Source organism: Zingiber officinale, chromosome 10B (genome assembly GCF_018446385.1).
Source record: "Zingiber officinale cultivar Zhangliang chromosome 10B, Zo_v1.1, whole genome shotgun sequence".
NCBI classification, from domain to species: Eukaryota; Viridiplantae; Streptophyta; class Magnoliopsida; order Zingiberales; family Zingiberaceae; genus Zingiber; species Zingiber officinale.
Window position 1 is genome coordinate 65984704 of NC_056005.1, and position 19306 is coordinate 66004009.

General features: G+C 35.8%; 1 pseudogene; it reads left to right on the forward strand.

Moving 5' to 3' along the window:
• Positions 1-19306, forward strand: part of LOC122029173 — a 40024-nt pseudogene that overhangs the window by 3109 nt on the left and 17609 nt on the right.

Genomic DNA, 19306 nt, shown 5'->3' on the forward strand with positions numbered 1-19306 from the left:
TGTCATCTAGCAGCTATAATCCTATGTGATATCCTACATGATTGCTACTATGAGTTAAACTTGATAGTAACATTAACTTTATATAGTTCATTTTATCTTTTATTTTTTTTCTTAAGCTCTTCGTTGGTTTGGATGAATGCTTTGGTTTATGCAACGTGCTTTGCTGATGCTATAAGGTATCTTACTAGGATAAATGTCTTGGCGACATCTTTTTTTGCAAATTGTGAATGGATGAATTATCTAAACCAATATGACTTGATTTTACTCAATTCATCAGAGTTATCACTAGCATATGCAAAACTAATACAACATTTGAGTGTATTCAAAGGATATACTGGTAATTATCTACTCACCCTAAATTTCATGTGACTGTATTCTCCAGTCTTTCTTATTCACTTGACCGAGATGTTTGAAGTGAACTAATTTTCTTTCTTCCTATTGTGTGATAATATTTTGTTGGTTTAGTGTGAAAGGTAAATAAATTGATGTATTTGAGATATTTTTGATGCGGCACCAAAATTATTTTTTCCTCATCTACATTAATTTCTTTCTTATGAAAGATGTTATCATTTCCTTTCAAAGGCATTTAATGCACTGAAACTTGCAGAAAATAAATTTTTTTCTTTATCAAATCAACACATCTAGTTTCTTAAGCTACAACTTCTTCATGAACGAGCTTTACATAGGTATGTTGTTAAATTTTTCTTCATTGCCTCCAGTTGACTAGTTGTAAGATCATCTATTGTAAGGTTCCAGATATTTCATTCTGAATGGACCTAATCCAAGGGAAATTTGAAGGTTGCTCAACAAATTTGTGATAAGTTTGGAGTTTTTGCTTCATCTGTTTCTGGAGTGGATATGGACCTTAAGATAGAGGCTAGTCTTCGAAATGCATGAACTTTACTTTCAGCAAATCAGTTTAGCCAAGTATCTCATACTCACTATTTTTACTTTTACTGATATTTGTATGGTTTCTTGGTTGAGGATTGAGGCAAGAGTCAATTATGGATTTATTTTGATTGATACATTCTGTTGTACTAGCATGCCGTACTAAAGTACGTGCTCATATTTACATAAGAAAATGTGCTAATCAATTCATATTTAGTTAGTCCAATTTAATAGGCTTATAGGTTGGTGAATCATGTATACAAATAGTGCCATCATTATTTCTTTTTAATAATTTGCGTAATCTCACTAAAAAAAAAAAGACATTTTGGGACAAAATTGGGGACGAATTTTAAAAAAAAAATCGTTGCAAAAATTTTTGGGACAAAATCAGGGACGAAAATTTTTTCATCCCAAAATGGTTGATGCCAACTTTTGGAACGAATTATGGATTGTTGCAAATTTGGGAACGAATTTGGGGACGAATTTGGCGACGAATAAAATTTTCGTCCCCAAATTCGTTGCAAAAAAGTATACAAATTTGCAACGAAAATTATTTTTGTTGCAAACTTAGGAACGAATTTGGGGACGAATCACATAATTTGTCCTGACAAATTTATTTGTATTTTTGCAACAAATTTGGGGACGAATTCGGTGACAAATTCATTTTTGTTGCCAAGTTTGTCCCTAATATTGCAACAAATTTGGGGACAAATTCGGTGACAAAATTTTTTTTGTTGCCATTTTTGTTCCTAAGTTTGCAACGAATAATAAATTTGTTACAAAACTGGCAACGAATTTGGCAACAAAAACTTGCCCACGATTTTGATAATCATAAGATAAATTTTTGTCCCAGAATTCGTCCCAAATTCTGGGACGAATTTTGGGACGAATCCACAAAATTCGTCCCAGAATTCGTCGCAGATTTTGGGACGAATTTTGGGACGAATCCACAAAATTCGTCCCAGAATTCGTCGCAGATTCTGGGACGAATTTTGGGACGAATCCACAAAATTCGTCCCAAAATTCGTCCCAGATTCTAGGACGAATTCTGGGACGAAAATAATTTTGTCCCAAATTACGATAGAATTGGGACAAATAATTTTCGTTGCCAAATTCGTCCCTATAACAAGTATTTTTTCCAGATTCAATTTATTTCTACAATACAATCCATAAATACATAAACAAATTCAAATAACAAATAATATGCATTCAACACATCCTAATTTAATATTTCAACACATCCTAATTTAACATTCAACACATCAACTCATAATTCAAGAAATATAAAGATTCCAACAAAGTTTACAAGATCCATAATCCATCCAAGCTGCTAAAAAATATGATACAAAGTTCAACAACCAAATGTTTTGATACAAAGTTCAACAAAGTCCATCATCCATCCAAGAACACTAAGAATACATATAGTCATCTTCGTGTGCCACAAAATCTTTAATCCCCATCAAATATCCTTTGCCTACATAACAACAAACAAATAAACTAGATCAAGTGTAACAAGAAAGATTGTAAAAATTATACGATATGACCATGTAACAAGAATAATTGGAAACAAGACATAAATGTGAAATTCCTTAAACATTCTAATAAAAGCCCTATTTAGCAACGATATGAATCATCCATGTCATAGCAACGGTAAATAAAATTATAAGAATTATTTTGAAGCTAAGTACATGTATCGTAACTATGATACAAACTAATATAATTGACACATCATATAGAGAGAAAGAGAGAGATCTTGTGTATGGTATTAGGGTTCAAATTTTCTCACTTAGTTAACTTTATTTTTCATTTTAATTTGCTGAATTTATAGTTTTGTCTTTGGTTGGTATTTAATGTAAACTAAAGGATGTTTAAAATAATTGTTCATTTCATTGTGTTAATTAGTTGACAATTTCATATGAATAACTTTAGCACATTTTTAACAACTCTTTGCAAAATATTAGGTAGGAGGATGCATCGTTATATATTAAAGAATTTTAGAATAGTGTGATGTAATTCTAGATGAAATATAGAACTTTTATGTATCTATATAATTTTGAGACTGTACATAGATCAAATTCAGAACTTTTATGCATCGTTATCATTGAAGATAAAACAAGAAAGAACAGCTTATCAAAAAGAAGGCACACAATTAAACAACTATTTAAAGTTAACTTTAACATAATTATTTAAAGTTAACTTTATATAATTAAACAACTATAACATAATTATTTAAAGCTAACTTTATATATAGATCAGTAAATGCATATTAATGAACTTAGGAATACCGAAATGAGGTGAACAAATACAGCTATCTTCAACTACACTGAGATCACACCAAATTGAGACCTGCACAAACAACATTATCAAATCAGGACAAAAATAAAGTCAGAGTATTAGAGACTCCATTCATATTGCCTAGTTATGCTTTAATTTTGTTACTGGTACACAACTAAGAATCATATAGATTAGTCTACGTCAAAGATAAGTCATATCATACATTGACAGTGGAACAGTGCAAGAAGACAACAGACTTAACCTACAAATGGCAGAGTTGAAAAGTTAAAAAACCATTGATTAATGTGTAAAGCAGTAAACATGAGAAAAAAAATTCATCATACATTATTAAAATCATCAAAAACCATCACCGCCATCATCGTTATCATCGTAGGCATCATCATCGTCGTCATTGGGAGGATTCAGACTTTGAGCGGAGCTCAACTGAAGGTGTTGCATGATTAATTCTTGTTGTCGGCGCATATCTCTAATATCTTTCTCCAAATTAGCCCGTTCTATGTCTCTTTGCACCCTTTCTTGATCTCTTTGCGATATTATTTCCTTCAGATGGCTAACCTCATCAGTCAAGGTATTTATTTGGGTCGTAAGTGCTGATGTGGAGGTAGAAGTTCCAACTAATCTTTGGGTTCTACTCAAGGAACTCATCCCCAATATCCTTCCCCCTTTTGGTCCTCCACTGGCCTCTAACCATAAACTCAAATTATTGCCAACAGACTCTTCAGACCCCTGACTATCGATACCAGCTTGTGAGCATGTTTGGGCTAGCTCGAGTTGATCATATTTTTCCTGTTTTGTAAAACACATTCGATATTAATTAGATATAATAGAAACACATATAATATTAAGACAATAATCATAGGTAACTAATTAAATTTAAATCATATATTAAGGTAAAATAAATATTAAATCCAACCTTGACTGCTTTTGCTCTCGCCCCACTCCATGTGTTATCTTTTTTTTTAAAAGTGCGAGTGAAAGTATCAATGAAAGAAGGCTCCTTCCCTGTCTCCTTGGTCTAAAAAAACATTATTTCAAATAATGAAATAATTTGATATATATTAAAAATTTGTGAAAGAGTGAAACAATTACCATTCTCCGTCTATGCTCATCTATGTTAATGGAGCCTCCTGCATATATAGCACTTGAGTCACCAGAATTGTGAGATTGATTCATTCTATTCAGGTCACTCCTTTGTTTACTTTCCTCCGTTGCCCAAAATATAGTGATCCTCTCCCAATTTTCTTCAGTGATGAAGTTTGGCTTTTTCCCCCGACTCTTTGCGTGACTTAATACATGTCTAATGTGATCGCCACATTTTTTTTAAAATATTCTTCGTATCTCCATTTCGTCATTCGGGTCCCAATTATTTAAGCGCTGAAATAGAAATTTATTTTATTATATAAAAACTGTAAAATTGAAGTAAACTCAAGAAAATATACTTTGAACTCACTCCACCAAAGTTGTTTTATGGCCGGTGGAGTGCTTGAATATGTCATAGAATCCCCTCCCCAATGGTTGTTCACGATTCTATTTATTTCTCAAACAACTTGTACCGGATTTTCAAAGCTGCATTAAATTACAAAATAACGATGTTAAATAATTAAGATAGGTCTAACAAATAAAATATTTTATAGTACTTACGAATCACCGATGGGGACTAAAGGAGCTCTATCATTCCTAAACTCAGCAAATGAGTTTCTTGCTGAGTCAGGAGGATCTGAGTGGACAGGTAACTGCTCTGGGTAAGGTACTTGTGGCGGCGAATATGAAACCGGTGCAGAAGGTACATGAGATGGGCCCGGCTAATGAAGGGGTGGCATAGGTACACTGGCAGGGGAATATGATGCCGGTGGAGAAGACACATGGGATGGGCCTGCCTGAGTAGGGGGTGGCATAGGCTCACTGGCAGGTGATGGATGTGTCTGGTCCTGTGGCCGCCGTCTACGTCCACCACGTCGAAATATATGCTGGAAATTTCAATAATTTAATAAAGTTAATTACAGATCTGATACATAACAAAGGATAATTTAAAACTTACCATTATTATGTAAAGATTATGGAAAAGGGTGGAGGGGAAATTTATGAAATGTGACCTCTGATGACCTGTAGGAACAAATACAATGTGTTAACAGATAAAGTAAATCAAATTATAAAAGAGACAGTATATACAATAAAATAAGGGAAATTTCTTTAAATAAGCTAACAAAACTTACCCATAATCAAAAATCAAAGTCATCATTATCATTATCATCCTCATCCTCCTCTTCCTCTTCCTCCTCCTCTTCCTCTTCCTCATCTTCCTCCTCCTCTCCTTCCTCCTCCTCCTCATCATCAATTTCACTTCTATCCACGTTGATTACTACACCGTTGGGATCTCGTAAAGTTGGAATAATATATTCCTCAGTCTGAAAGGTGTTTGAAACTTCCTCTTGTTGATATGCAATGTTTTCCCAACGTGCCTCAATTTTTTTTCTTGCTTTAGTTTTACAAACAGCCCACCAATCAATCTTATCGCGTTTCAAATTCGGATATGAAGAATAGAATACTTGAATTGCTTGTTGTGCCAACACAAATGGTTCATATCTCTTATAAAATCTCTTATGATTTATTTCAACTAAATTATAATGTGGATGCACTTTCATCCCTCTAACAGGGTCAAACCAGCGACACATAAATAATATAACTTGCATTTGTGGTCCTGGATATTCTACTTCTATAATTTCATCCAACAAACCATAAAAATCATTGCTTGCACCTCCTTCATTGGATGACGATACGCACACCCCACTATTCATGGTATTCTTGCCCATTCCATAGTCTTGAGTATGAAAATTATATCCATTTATGAAATATGCTGGCCAAGTGTGTACGCATGAATTTGGACCCCATGACAGATGGATTAGCCATTCTTGCTCAAGGTGAGCTTGATTAGCTTGAACCTAAGGTCAAAACACAAATTGTTAAAAGTATGCATATGTATCAACATAATATAGATTTTTTACTTACATATGATTTGAACCATGCAGCAAATTCTTCTTCACAAAATCGATCGAACTCTTGTGTCGATAATTCAGAATATAAGTTGGTAAATATCCTACTCAAAAAAACATATTGTTACACAAACAATTGAAAAAATATAAAAATAAAAATAAAAATATATACTTACTCGTAATATGATGATACTTCTGGACAATTTAGTAAAATATATGTTTGGGCTGCCCGCCATTCTTTGCCAGTTAAGTATCTTTGTTTACATGGTCCACTTGGTCGACCAAGGTAGTTAAAAATTGAAAATGAGATAACATTTGGATCAATAGGACCCTCATCATTTCTGCCCGCTCTTCGCCTTATGCATTGAACATGAGGTTCAAAATAATATGATGCAAAAGTGGTGACTTCCTCCACAATGTATGCATTAACAATAGAGGCTTCAACTCGTGCTTTATTTTTCACCTTTTTCTTCAAATGATATAAGAATCTGTTGAAGATATATAAAATTATATTAAATATATATATATAAATGATCCACGAGTAGAAGTATTTTTTTTTTTGCATTCAAACAGTCGAATTATACAAATAAGACACTCTACCTTTCAAATGGATACATCCATCGAAAATGGACGGGTCCTCCAACTTTGGCCTCATATGGTAAGTGAACCAAAAGATGCTCCATGGAGTCAAAAAAAGAGGGTGGAAATATCCTTTCCAAATTGCACAAAATGATTGGAATATCTCTCTCTAACTTCTCCATGTGTGAACGTCTCAAAACTGTTGAGCAAATATCATGTAGGAAAATACTTAACTCCGTAATCGCTCCCCATACAAATTGTGGTAAGAGTTCCTTAAAAGCAATAGGAATCAGTCTTTGCATTATGATATGACAATCATGACTTTTCATACCAATTAACTTCCATTCTTTCATATCGACACATCTTCCAAGATTAGAGACATACCCATATGGAAATTTCAAAGATTTCAACCATTCACATAGGACACATCTTTAATCCTTATTTAATGTATAAATTGCCTTTGGCTTTGGTCCCCTACTATTTTCATCGACATCAAGAGTGGGTCTTTTACATATGAGTCGCATATCTTTTCTTGCATTGAGATTGTCTTTTGTTTTTCCGGTGATATCCATCACAGTATTTATCAGATTATCAAAAACATTCTTCTCAATATGCATTACATCGAGATTATGATGTATCAAATGACTAAACCAATACGGTAAATCCCAAAATATACTTCGTTTAGTCCATTTATGTGTACTCCCATATTCATATGTTGTACCATATGGTTGTTCAATAACAGAGGGAAAGTGATGCACTCTGTACCAAATATCTTGACCTGTCAATCTCAATGGCGAAAGTGTTCTTTCGATCCTATTTTTAGTGAATTCATCTTTATTCTTTCTGAACTTATGATTTGTTGGTAAGAATTGCCTATGACAATCAAAATAACTTGGTTTCTTTCCGTGTTTCAATCTGAATGACTTTGATCTCTCCATACATATTGGGCATCCCAAGATCCCAGCAGTACTCCAACCTGATAGCATACCATAAGTTGGAAAGTCATTTATGGTCCAAAGAAGAGCAGCCTTCAGTATAAACATCTGGTTAGAATGAACATCGTATGTAGGAACACCTTCATCCCATAGTTGTTTAAGTTCTGCTATCAGAGGTTGCATAAAAATATCTATTAACTTCTTTCGATTTTGCGGACCTGGTACAACCAATGTTAAAAACATATAAGGTGTTTTCATGCACATCCCAGGTGGAAGATTATACGGCGTTAAGATAACTGGCCAACAAGAATAATTTCTTCCTGATTTACCAAACGGAGCAAATCCATCAGCACAGAGACATAATCTAATATTTCTAGTCTCCTTTGCAAAATCTGGATACGTTCTATCAAAATTTTTCCACGCATCTGCATCTGATGGATGACACATTAAACCCTCTTCTGTTTGATGAGTTGCATGCCAAGTCATGTGTTCCGCAGTTGCCTTTGATGCATACAATCTTTGTAACCTAGGAGTTAAAGGTAAATAAAACAACTGGCTGTGTGCTTTACGTCGTTGTTGACTCCTTCTGGTTGTCTTATACCTATCTTGATTACAAAATTTACAAACCTCTACATCTGCATCATCTCCCCAATATAACATACAACCATCTCTGCAAACATCAATTCTTTCAACCGGAAGACCTAAATCTTTCACCAGTTTTTTCATATTGTAAAAATCAAGAGGCAAATTGTGATCACGTGGCAATGTATCGTCAAACGCTTGAACAATATCATTAAAACAATCTTGCGACATATTATGATCTGCCTTTATATTTAATAATCTGGATGTGAGAGATAATTTAGTCTGACTGTCACAACCAGAATATAATGGTTCATTTGCAGCACTCAATACTTCTTGAAATTTGTAATATATTTCATCCAGACCTGGTACATCAGGCTCCTCCAACGGCAATGTATTAGTGGCAAACATTTGTTCACTTGTTGGAGGAAAACTAGAACTTGCACCAAGAGTCTCGGGAATATAATTCTGACAACTTGCATCAATTACCATCCTCTGATATGGATTGAATTGTTCATAATAACTCTGATCCCCACTAGCAGAGGCTTGAAAATTCCGTCCATAATCCTCATCAGATATGAATGGTTCGCCATGACTTGTCCAATTATAATAATTCGGAGTAAAACCAAATCTACAAAGATGTTCTTCAACTTTATCAGTGGGTAGAAATTTTCCATTGTGACATTTTCTACACGCGCACCTTATCTTCTTGCCATCCATATACATAACTTGACTAGATGCAAAATTTAAAAATTGCCTCAATCCAGTGATAAACTCAGGAGTTAACCCCTGACGATTAGGCAAATTTTTTTTATACATCCAACTTTGCTCATTCTGCATTTTACCTGAATTTAACTATTCATGTTAAACATTATTAAAAGTTACTATAGATAAATCTTATCATTGAAGACAAAACAAAAACAACAGCTAATCAAAAAGAAGGAACGCAATTAATCAACTATAATATAATTATTTAAAGCTAACTTCATATACAAATTAGTAAATGCATAATAGTAAACTTAAGAATACCGAAAAGAGGTCAACAAATATAGCTGTCTTCAACTACACTGAGATCACGCCAAAATGAGACCTGCACAAACAACATTATCAATTAAGACAGTATTTTTCGAATATTAACTTAAATTTAAGAAGGTCCACGGCGGTAGCCATATGCCATCCAGCCATCGCCTGGCAGTGGCCAGCCACACGCCGGCCAGGCAGCGACCAGCCACACGCCGGCCAGGCAGCGGCCTGCCGGCAGCTAGACAGGGACTGCCGGAGGCGGCAGTCCAGGCAGGGCCAGCTGGAGGCAAGGCAGGGCCTGTCGGAGGCCATGCAGGGCCTGCCGGAGGCCAGGCAGGGTTTGGCGCCTGCGGCCAGGCAGCGCCTGCCGCCGCCGGCCATGCAGCGCCTGCCGCCGCCGGCCATGCACGCGGCTGGCGGCGGCGCGACGCCTAGAGAGAGAGATCCGAGGGCAGAGTGCTTACCAAACGAAAACCTTCCACCGCCGGAGATCAAGCGATCATCACAGATCATGCCGTCGTCGGTCGGAGATGTGGCCGAAACCCTGGAAATCGCAGCTGGGAAGGGGGAACGGGGGAGAGAGAGAGGAAAGAAATGAGGGAAGGGAAAAAGAATTGGGCTGAGATCTAGATCTAGGGTTAATTAGGAACAAATATTTTTTGTTCCCAATTTCGTCCCTAAATTTGGGACAAATACATGGATTCGTCCCAAATTTTGGGACAAATCCATGGATTCGTCCCAAAATCTGGGACGAATTCAGAAATTTGTCCCAGAATTTAAATTTTTTTAAATAAAAAAGGAACAAAATCAAAAGGAATAAATACGGACCTAGAGATATCAGAATTTGATGAAACAAGTTTTTATATGTTCGTATCATTGTCCTGATTGTAAATACAAAAATAAAAATATTTTTGATCATATATATTTATTTTTAGAATTTTTTTAATCCCAAATTGACCTAATTTCGAGTTAAAAAATTGAATCACTAAAAACCATAATTTAAAATTATGGATGATGACATATTTATGATCAGGTCAATGATACGAACGCATAGAAACTTGTTTCATCAAATTCTGATGTCTGTAAGTCAAGATATCAGCCTTCGATGTTTTATTTTTACCTGAATTAAGTCAAATTCGGGTTAAAAAATCACCACACTAAATATATGAGATTAAAATTATGGATGAGGACGTATTTACGATTAGCTCAATGATAAGGATGCATAAAAACTTGTTTCATCAAATTCCGATGTCTCTAGGTCCATATTTAAGCCTTAGGTATTTGATATTATTTATTTAAAAATATTTTTAGTTTTGGGACGAATCCTGGATTCGTCCCAAATTTTGGGACGAATCCAGGAATTCGTCCCAAAGTTTGGGATGAATCTCTGGATTCGTCCCAAATTTTTGGACGAATCCAGAGATTCATCCCAAAAATTTAATTATTAAAAAAAAAACAAAATTGGACGCCTTAAATACGGACCTAGAGATATCGGAATTTGATGAAACAAGTTTCTATGTGCTTGTATCATTGTCCTGATCGTAAATCCATCAAAAAAAATATTTTTTACCAAATATATATATTTTTGGAATTTTTTTAATCCTAATTTGACCTAATTTGGTGTTAAAAATTTAAATCACTGAAAATATTAATTAAAAATTAAGGATGTTGACGTATTTACGATCAGCTCAACGATATGGATGCATAGAAACTTGTTTCATCAAATTCCGATGTCTCTAGGTCCATATTTAAGCCTTAGGTGTTTGATATTATTTATTTAAAAATATTTTTATTTTTGGGACGAATCCAGGAATTCGTCCCAAAGTTTGGGACGAATCCAGAGATTCGTCCCAAAAATTTAATTATTAAAAAAAAAAAACAAAATTGGACGTCTTAAATACGGACCTAGAGACATCAGAATTTGATGAAACAAGTTTCTATGTGCTCGTATCATTGTCCTGATCGTAAATCTTTCAATAAAAATATTTTTAATCAAATATATATATTTTTGGAATTTTTTAATCCCAATTTGACCTAATTTGGTCTTAAAAATTCATATCACCGAAAATATTTATTAAAAATTATGGATGATGACGTATTTACGATCAGCTCAACGATACGGATGCTTAAAAACTTGTTTCATCAAATTACGAGGTCTCTATGTCCATATTTAAGCTTTCGGATACTAATTTACAACCGTTCAATACACAACACCTTTTTAGTTAGTATCAACCTATATATGTTTTAAAAAATATCTACCTAGAGACATCGGAATTTGATGAAACAAGTTTCTATGTGCTCGTATCATTGTCCTGATCGTAAATCTATCAATAAAAATATTTTTTACGTAATATATATATTTTTGGAATTTTTTAATCCCAATTTGACCTAATTTGGTCTTAAAAATTCAAATCACCAAAAATATTTATTAAAAATTATGGATGTTGACTTATTTATGATCAGCTCAATGATACGGATATATAGAAACTTGTTTCATCAAATTCCGATGCCTCTAGGTCCATATTTAAGCCTTAGGTGTTTGATATTATTTATTTAAAAATATTTTTAGTTTTGGGATGAATCCTGGATTCGTCCCAAGTTTTGGGATGAATCCATGAATTCGTCCCAAAGTTTGGGACGAATCTCTGGATTCGTCCCAAATTTTGGGACGAATCCAGAGATTCGTCTCAAAAATTTAATTATTTAAAAAAAAATAAAATTGGACGCCTTAAATACGGACCTAGAGATATCGGAATTTGATAAAACAAGTTTCTATGTGCTCGTATCATTGTCCTGATCGTAAATCCATCAATAAAATTATTTTTTACGAAATATATATATTTTTGGAATTTTTTAATCCTAATTTGACCTAATTTGGTGTTAAAAATTTAAATCACTGAAAATATTAATTAAAAATTAAGGATGTTGACATATTTACGATCAGCTCAACGATACGGATGCATAGAAACTTGTTTCATTAAATTCCGATGTCTCTAGGTCCATATTTAAGCCTTAGGTGTTTGATATTATTTATTTAAAAATATTTTTATTTTTGGGACGAATCCTGGATTTGTCCCAAATTTTGGGACGAATCCAGGAATTCGTCCCAAAGTTTGGGACGAATCTCTGGATTCGTCCCAAATTTTAGGACGAATCCAGAGATTCTGTAACAACCCAAATTTCCCTATTTCGAGTTCTAAATCTCCTTAAAAATATTTGAAAATGCTTTTAAAATATTCTAGAGATTTTTAGAGTATTTTTATGTAATTTTTGGAGGTCATTTGATATTTTTATTAAACGAAGGAAGTTTCGACAAAAAAATGTCCAAGCCGAGAATTGAACCCACGACCTTTGACTCGGTCAAAACCCAGCTGACCAGGTGGGCAAACGGATTTTTCTGTTTAGAAAAGGTAGCGAATTTATTTAAGATAGTTAACAGAATATTGGATTATAAAAGGGTTAAGTTGATCTTGGATTTGTTTGTTTAGAAAAGGTAGCGAATTTATTTAAGATAGTTAACAGAATATTATAAAAGGGATAAGTTGATGTTGGATTTGTTTGTTTAGAAAAAGTAGCGAATTTATTTAAGATAATTAACAGAATATTGGATTATAAAAGGGATAAGTTGATGTTGGATTTGTCTGTTTAGAAAAGATAGCGAATTTATTTAAGGAGTTAACAGAAATATTAAGTTATAAAAAGGGATAAGTTGATGCTCTGTTTTTCCGTGACTTAAACCATTCTCTCCTTCTCTTCTGCGTACGATGGCGGAGCTCGGGCAAAAAATGAAAGGGAGTTAGGGCATCATCTCCGGCGGCCGGCCAAGGTCCTAGAAGCCCTTTTTGTTCGGTTGTGAGTCCAAGAATCAAGGTAAGTGCTTCTCACCTGCAGTAGGAGTAGTTTCAGACCTTTGTTCTTCTTGAATTCGAAGCATAAGAAGCGCTTATAGTGCAGATTTTTAATTAAGCCTATAGTGCAGATTTTAATTAAGCTTATAGTGCAGATTTTTATGTAGGCTTATAGTGCAGATTTTAATTAAGCTTATAGTGCAGATTTTTAATTAAGCCTATAGTGCAGGTTTTAATTAAGCTTATAGTGCAGATTTTTAATTAAGCCTATAGTGCAGATTTTAATTAAGCTTATAGTGTAGATTTTTATTTAGGCTTATAGTGCAGATTTTAATTAAGCTTGTAGTGTAGATTTTTAATTAAGCTTATAGTGCAGATCTTTATTTAGGCTCATAGTGCAGATTTCTTAGAGCTTAAAATGCAAATTTCTTTAGAGCAGATTTCTTTAGAGCTTGTAGTGCAGATTTCTTAGAGCTTAAAATACAGATTTCTTTAGAGCAGATTTCTTTAGAGCTTATAGTGCAGATTTCTTAAGAGTTTATGGTACAGACTTCTTTAAAGTTTATAGTGCAGATTTTTGGTGGAACTTGTAGTGCAGATTTTTTTGTGGAATTTATAGTGCAGATTTTTTGTGGAACTTGTAGTGCAGATTTTTGGTGGAACTTATAGTGCAGTTTTTAAAGAAAAAGATTATAGTGCAATTTGGTTAAATATTATAGTGCAGAATTTATATTTGCATAGTATGCAGAAATAGTGTAGCATAGAATGCAGAATCTTGATTAGTATAGTATGCAGAATTTTGATTAGCATAGTATGCAGATTTTTGTTTATGCATTTCAAAGTTAGAATTTGTTTAAACATTTCAGTTTTTAAAGAAGCATTCTTTTATTAGAAGTATTAACAAGTGTAAGAAAGAAAAAGAAAAGAAAGAGAAAGGCCAAGTCCTTAATTAGATCTCAAAGTCAAGACTTTAAGGATTTTGGCACACAAGGTGCTTAAAGAAAATGTCGAGGCATTATATATTAGAAGTAATAAAAGATAACAAGTATTTTACTTTATTTAAGAGGCTAGTACCCGACTTCCGAGGTTGTCGTTAAACAAATCTGAGGTCTTGGCCCTGGTAGACCGAGGTCTGCTCTTTTAGGATTGGTGGCTCGCTACCCCAACCTATTAGGGAACGCGCATAAGATGGTACTACGCCTGGGCCCAAGAAGAAAGTTGATTATTATTTTGAAGTATTAAAGTATAAATTTTTAAACAAGTAAAATAAGATTCAGAAAGTGTTTAAAATTCAGCAAGATTATGCTAGCATGATTGTATAGATTTGTTATACACGTTTAGCATTTCAGTATGTTTCTTTTGCTTGTAGATGTGCATGAGTAGTTTTCCTTTTGAGCATTCAGCTTTTAGATTTCAGTATATTCACATGCATATTCGAGTTTTGTGAGTTAGATAGCGCATACTAAGTAATTTTGCTTATAGATGCATTTTCCTCTTACTGCAGATAAAGGAAAGGAAAAGTTATAGCAAAGGAAGGCGACAAGGAGGTGCGGATGGATGTGTGATGCCTGGACTATAGAAGCCTTGGGACCTAGCATAAGAATTTATTAAGATTATCATTTATTAAGAATGTATTAGATGAGTCATTTAGTCTTCCGCTGCTAGTTAATTGTATGTTTTGAGTTCTCTGAGAGTTTTAGGAATTTCTATCAACATGTGAACAAGGATAGTTAAGTAAAGTTAGTAGTCCAGTAGCGCTCCGCCCTCACAGTCCAGTAGTGAGGAGGGTGGGGTGTTACAAGTTGGTATCAGAGCAGTTCCTATTCTCCAGCATCACACATCAGCACCAACCTTGTCGTCTTCAAGTAAGAAAGTATTTAAGTTTTTCCTTTTATGCTTTCTTTATTATTTGCAGTATGGAGTAATTGCTTATATGCGCTTTTGTAAGATAGAAGTTTTGTTTCTCTTATATTCATATACATAAGTATGTTTAGAAAGGATAGAAAAGATAACAAGCCTTCCAAGGATCACTAATGGGTACGATGCGAAATGAATAATAAAGGACCAAGAAGTTAAGAGACTAAGGAACATAGAGTACTAGTAGTGAAAGTCATTTAGAACCAGAAGCACGAGGAAGTTACTTAGGAGCGTGAAGACTGTTGGTGCAACCTTAGGTCAAGGTTGACCTGGTTGACCCGACTCGAGTTGACCTGACTCGAGTTGTATTTTGATGTTTGACGAGAATAGAAGAGAGTTGTACTTTGATGGGAGATTGTTGGTGCAACATTAGGTCAAAGTTGACCTGGTTGACCTGACTCAAGTTGTATCTTGATGTTTGACAAGAACAGAAACTTGGGAGGTTGTGGGTGCAACCCTTGGTCAAGGTTGACCTGGTTGACCCGACTTGAGTTGATCTATTTCGAGAAGTCCAAGCAGGGAGCTTGGCACGGGAAAAGTCCAAGTATGGAGACTTGGCACGGAAAGGTCCAAGCAGGGAGCTTGGCACGGGAAAAGTCCAAGTATGGAGACTTGGCACGGAGAAGTCCAAGTATGGGAGCTTGGCATGTGGAAGTCGGAGAGGGCTCGGCAGCTCGTTCTCCGAACTAGGTCAGAGAGGGCTCGGTAGCTCGTTCTCTGGACCGGATGTGGAAGTCGGAGAGGGCTCGGTAGCTCGTTCTCCGGACTAGGTCAGAGAGGGCTCGGTAGCTCGTTCTCCGGACTAGGTCAAAGAGGGCTTGGTAGCTCGTTCTCTGGACCGGACGAAGTCGGAGAGGGCTCGGTAGCTCGTTCTCCGGACTAGGTCAGAGAGGGCTCGGTAGCTTGTTCTCTAGACCAGGAAGGCAGATAGAAAATCCTAGTGAGTGAAGCTAGGTGAAAGTGAAAGACCTGGTGAGTGAAGCCAGGCAGGGGAAAGACCTAGTGAGTGAAGCTAGGCAGTTTGGAAGTCCTGGTGAGTGAAGCCGGGCAGATGGAAAACCCTGGTGAGTGAAGCCAGGTAAAAGTCCTAGTGAGTGAAGCTAGGTGAAATTCCTGGTGAGTGAAGCCGGGCAAGGGAAAAATCCAGATGGATCAAGGATGATCGGACATCTGGTGTTGGAAAGACCAAGTGGGTCAAAGGGATTGACCGGACACTTGGTAGGGAGTCTTAGCAGGTCAAGGGAGTGACCAGATGCTAAGCATGAGGTCAAGGTTGACCAGATATTGGTTTGGAAGGCTTGGGACTTGGTTTGGGCAAAAACCAAGCTCTGGATCGATCAGTGGATCGATCCAGTGATACACTGGGTATCTGGATCGGTCTGGTGACCGATCAGTAACCAAACAGTAGTCTACTGAGTGCTATCTGATCAGTCTGCAGATCGATCAGGAAACAACGATCAGAAGGCAAGAAGCTCGGGAGAAAAGGAAGGGGATCGGTCCCTGGACCGATCAGAGAAAGATCTGATCGGTCCTGGGGACCGATCAGGATGAAGCTGGACCGATCAGGAGCATTCCTGATCGGTCCAGACCTTAAGGCCAGAAAGGTCCAGGAGGGCTTAGCCTGATCGGTCCCCATGACCGATCAGGAGCTCTGTGGACCGATCAGGATGGAGCCTGATCGGTCCAAAACTATCCGTTGTGAGTGACAACGGCTATCTCCGTCTTCTTCGATGTCCTCTTTGTAGTGCAGGTTATAAAAGGAGATCGAGGGCTTCTAGGCGTCAGCTTCTTCTTCTTCTTCTTCTTCTGGTTCGAAGCTACTGCTTCTTCTTCTTCACTGCTGTGATCTGAGCTTTGCTGAGCTCGCTTCTGCTTGAAGCTTCGTGTGAGCTTCATTGGTCACTGCTTCGTCAACGGAAACCAGTCGAAGGCAAGCAAGGTGTTTTACATTCATATTGTTTGTATTCCTTGCTGTATTTCTATCTTGTTGTTGCAAGTTATTATGGCGAGGTTTCTCCACCCAGAAGGAGTTGTTATTAGCCGGTTTTCCGGGGTCTCATCCACCGACGGATTGATAGGCTTCGTCCACCTTACGGACACGCCGAGGAGTATGAGTTTATCTCCGAACCTCGTTACATCATCGTGTTAGGTTTGATTTTCTTCTCCTTCCTAGTTTCGTTTCTTGTTTTTATTTCCGCTGCGCTAACCCTAGTTTGTAGAAAGAAACGAAGAATTTGGGGCGGCTATTCACACCCCCCCTTTCTAGCCGCGATCATCGATCCTAACAAAGACAGTATAAGACAGAGAGATCTAGAATTATTCTAAGTTCGAGGACGAACTTTTTATAAGGTAGGGAGAATTGTAACAACCCAAATTTCCCTATTTCGAGTTCTAAATATCCTTAAAAATATTTGGAAATGCTTTTAAAATATTCTAGAGATTTTTAGAGTATTTTTATGTAATTTTTGGAGGTCGTTTGGTATTTTTACTAAACGAAGGAAGTTTCAACAAAAAAATGTCCAAGCCGAGAATTGAACCCACGACCTTTGACTCGGTCAAAACCCAGCTGACCAGGTGGGCAAACGGATTTTTCTGTTTAGAAAAGGTAGCGAATTTATTTAAGATAGTTAACAGAATATTGGATTATAAAAGGGATAAGTTGATCTTGGATTTGTTTGTTTAGAAAAGGTAGCGAATTTATTTAAGATAGTTAACAGAATATTATAAAAGGGATAAGTTGATGTTGGATTTGTTTGTTTAGAAAAAGTAGCGAATTTATTTAAGATAATTAACAGAATATTGGATTATAAAAGGGATAAGTTGATGTTGGATTTGTCTGTTTAGAAAAGATAGCGAATTTATTTAAGGAGTTAACAGAAATATTAAGTTATAAAAAGGGATAAGTTGATGCTCTGTTTTCCCGTGACTTAAACCATTCTCTCCTTCTCTTCTGCGTACGATGGCGGAGCTCGGGCAGAAAACGAAAGGGAGTTAGGGCATCATCTCCAGCGGCCGGCCAAGGTCCTAGAAGCCCTTTTTGTTCGGTTGTGAGTCCAAGAATCAAGGTAAGTGCTTCTCACCTGCAGTAGGAGTAGTTTCGGACCTTTGTTCTTCTTGAATTCGAAACATAAGAAGCGCTTATAGTGCAGATTTTTAATTAAGCCTATAGTACAGATTTTAATTAAGCTTATAGTGCAGATTTTTTGTAGGCTTATAGTGCAGATTGTAATTAAGTTTATAGTGCAGATTTTTAATTAAGCCTATAGTGCAGGTTTTAATTAAGCTTATAGTGCAGATTTTTAATTAACTCTATAGTGCAGATTTTAATTAAGCTTATAGTGCAGATTTTTATTTAGGCTTATAGTGCAGATTTTAATTAAGCTTGTAGTGTAGATTTTTAATTAAGCTTATAGTGCAGATCTTTATGTAGGCTCATAGTGCAGATTTCTTAGAGCTTAAAATGCAGATTTCTTTAGAGCTTGTAGTGCAGATTTCTTAGAGCTTAAAATACAGATTTCTTTAGAGCAGATTTCTTTAGAGCTTATAGTGCAGATTTCTTAAGAGCTTATGGTACAGACTTCTTTAAAGTTTATAGTGCAGATTTTTGGTGGAACTTGTAGTGCAGATTTTTGGTGGAATTTATAGTGCAGATTTTTTGTGGAACTTGTAGTGCAGGTATTTAGTGGAACTTATAGTGCAGTTTTTAAAGGAAAAGATTATAGTGCAATTTGGTTAAGTATTATAGTGCAGAATTTATATTTGCATAGTATGTAGAAATAGTGTAGCATAGAATGCAGAATCTTGATTAGTATAGTATGCAGAATTTTGATTAGCATAGTATGCAGATTTTTGTTTATGCATTTCAAAGTTAGAATTTGTTTAAACATTTCAGTTTTTAAAGAAGCATTCTTTTATTAGAAGTATTAACAAGTGTAAGAAAGAAAAAGAAAAGAAAGAGAAAGGCCAAGGCCTTAATTAGATCTCAAAGTCAAGACTTTAGGGATTTTGGCACACAAGGTGCTTAAAGAAAATGCCGAGTCATTATATATTAGAAGTAATAAAAGATAACAAGTGTTTTACTTTATTTAAGAGGCTAGTACCCGACTTCCGAGGTTGTCGTTAAACAAATCCAGGTGTCCAATTCTGAGGTCTTGGCCCTGGTAGACCGAGGTCTGCTCTTTTAGGATTGGTGGCTCGCTACCCCAACCTATTAGGGAACGCACATAAGATGGTACTACGCTTGGGCCCAAGA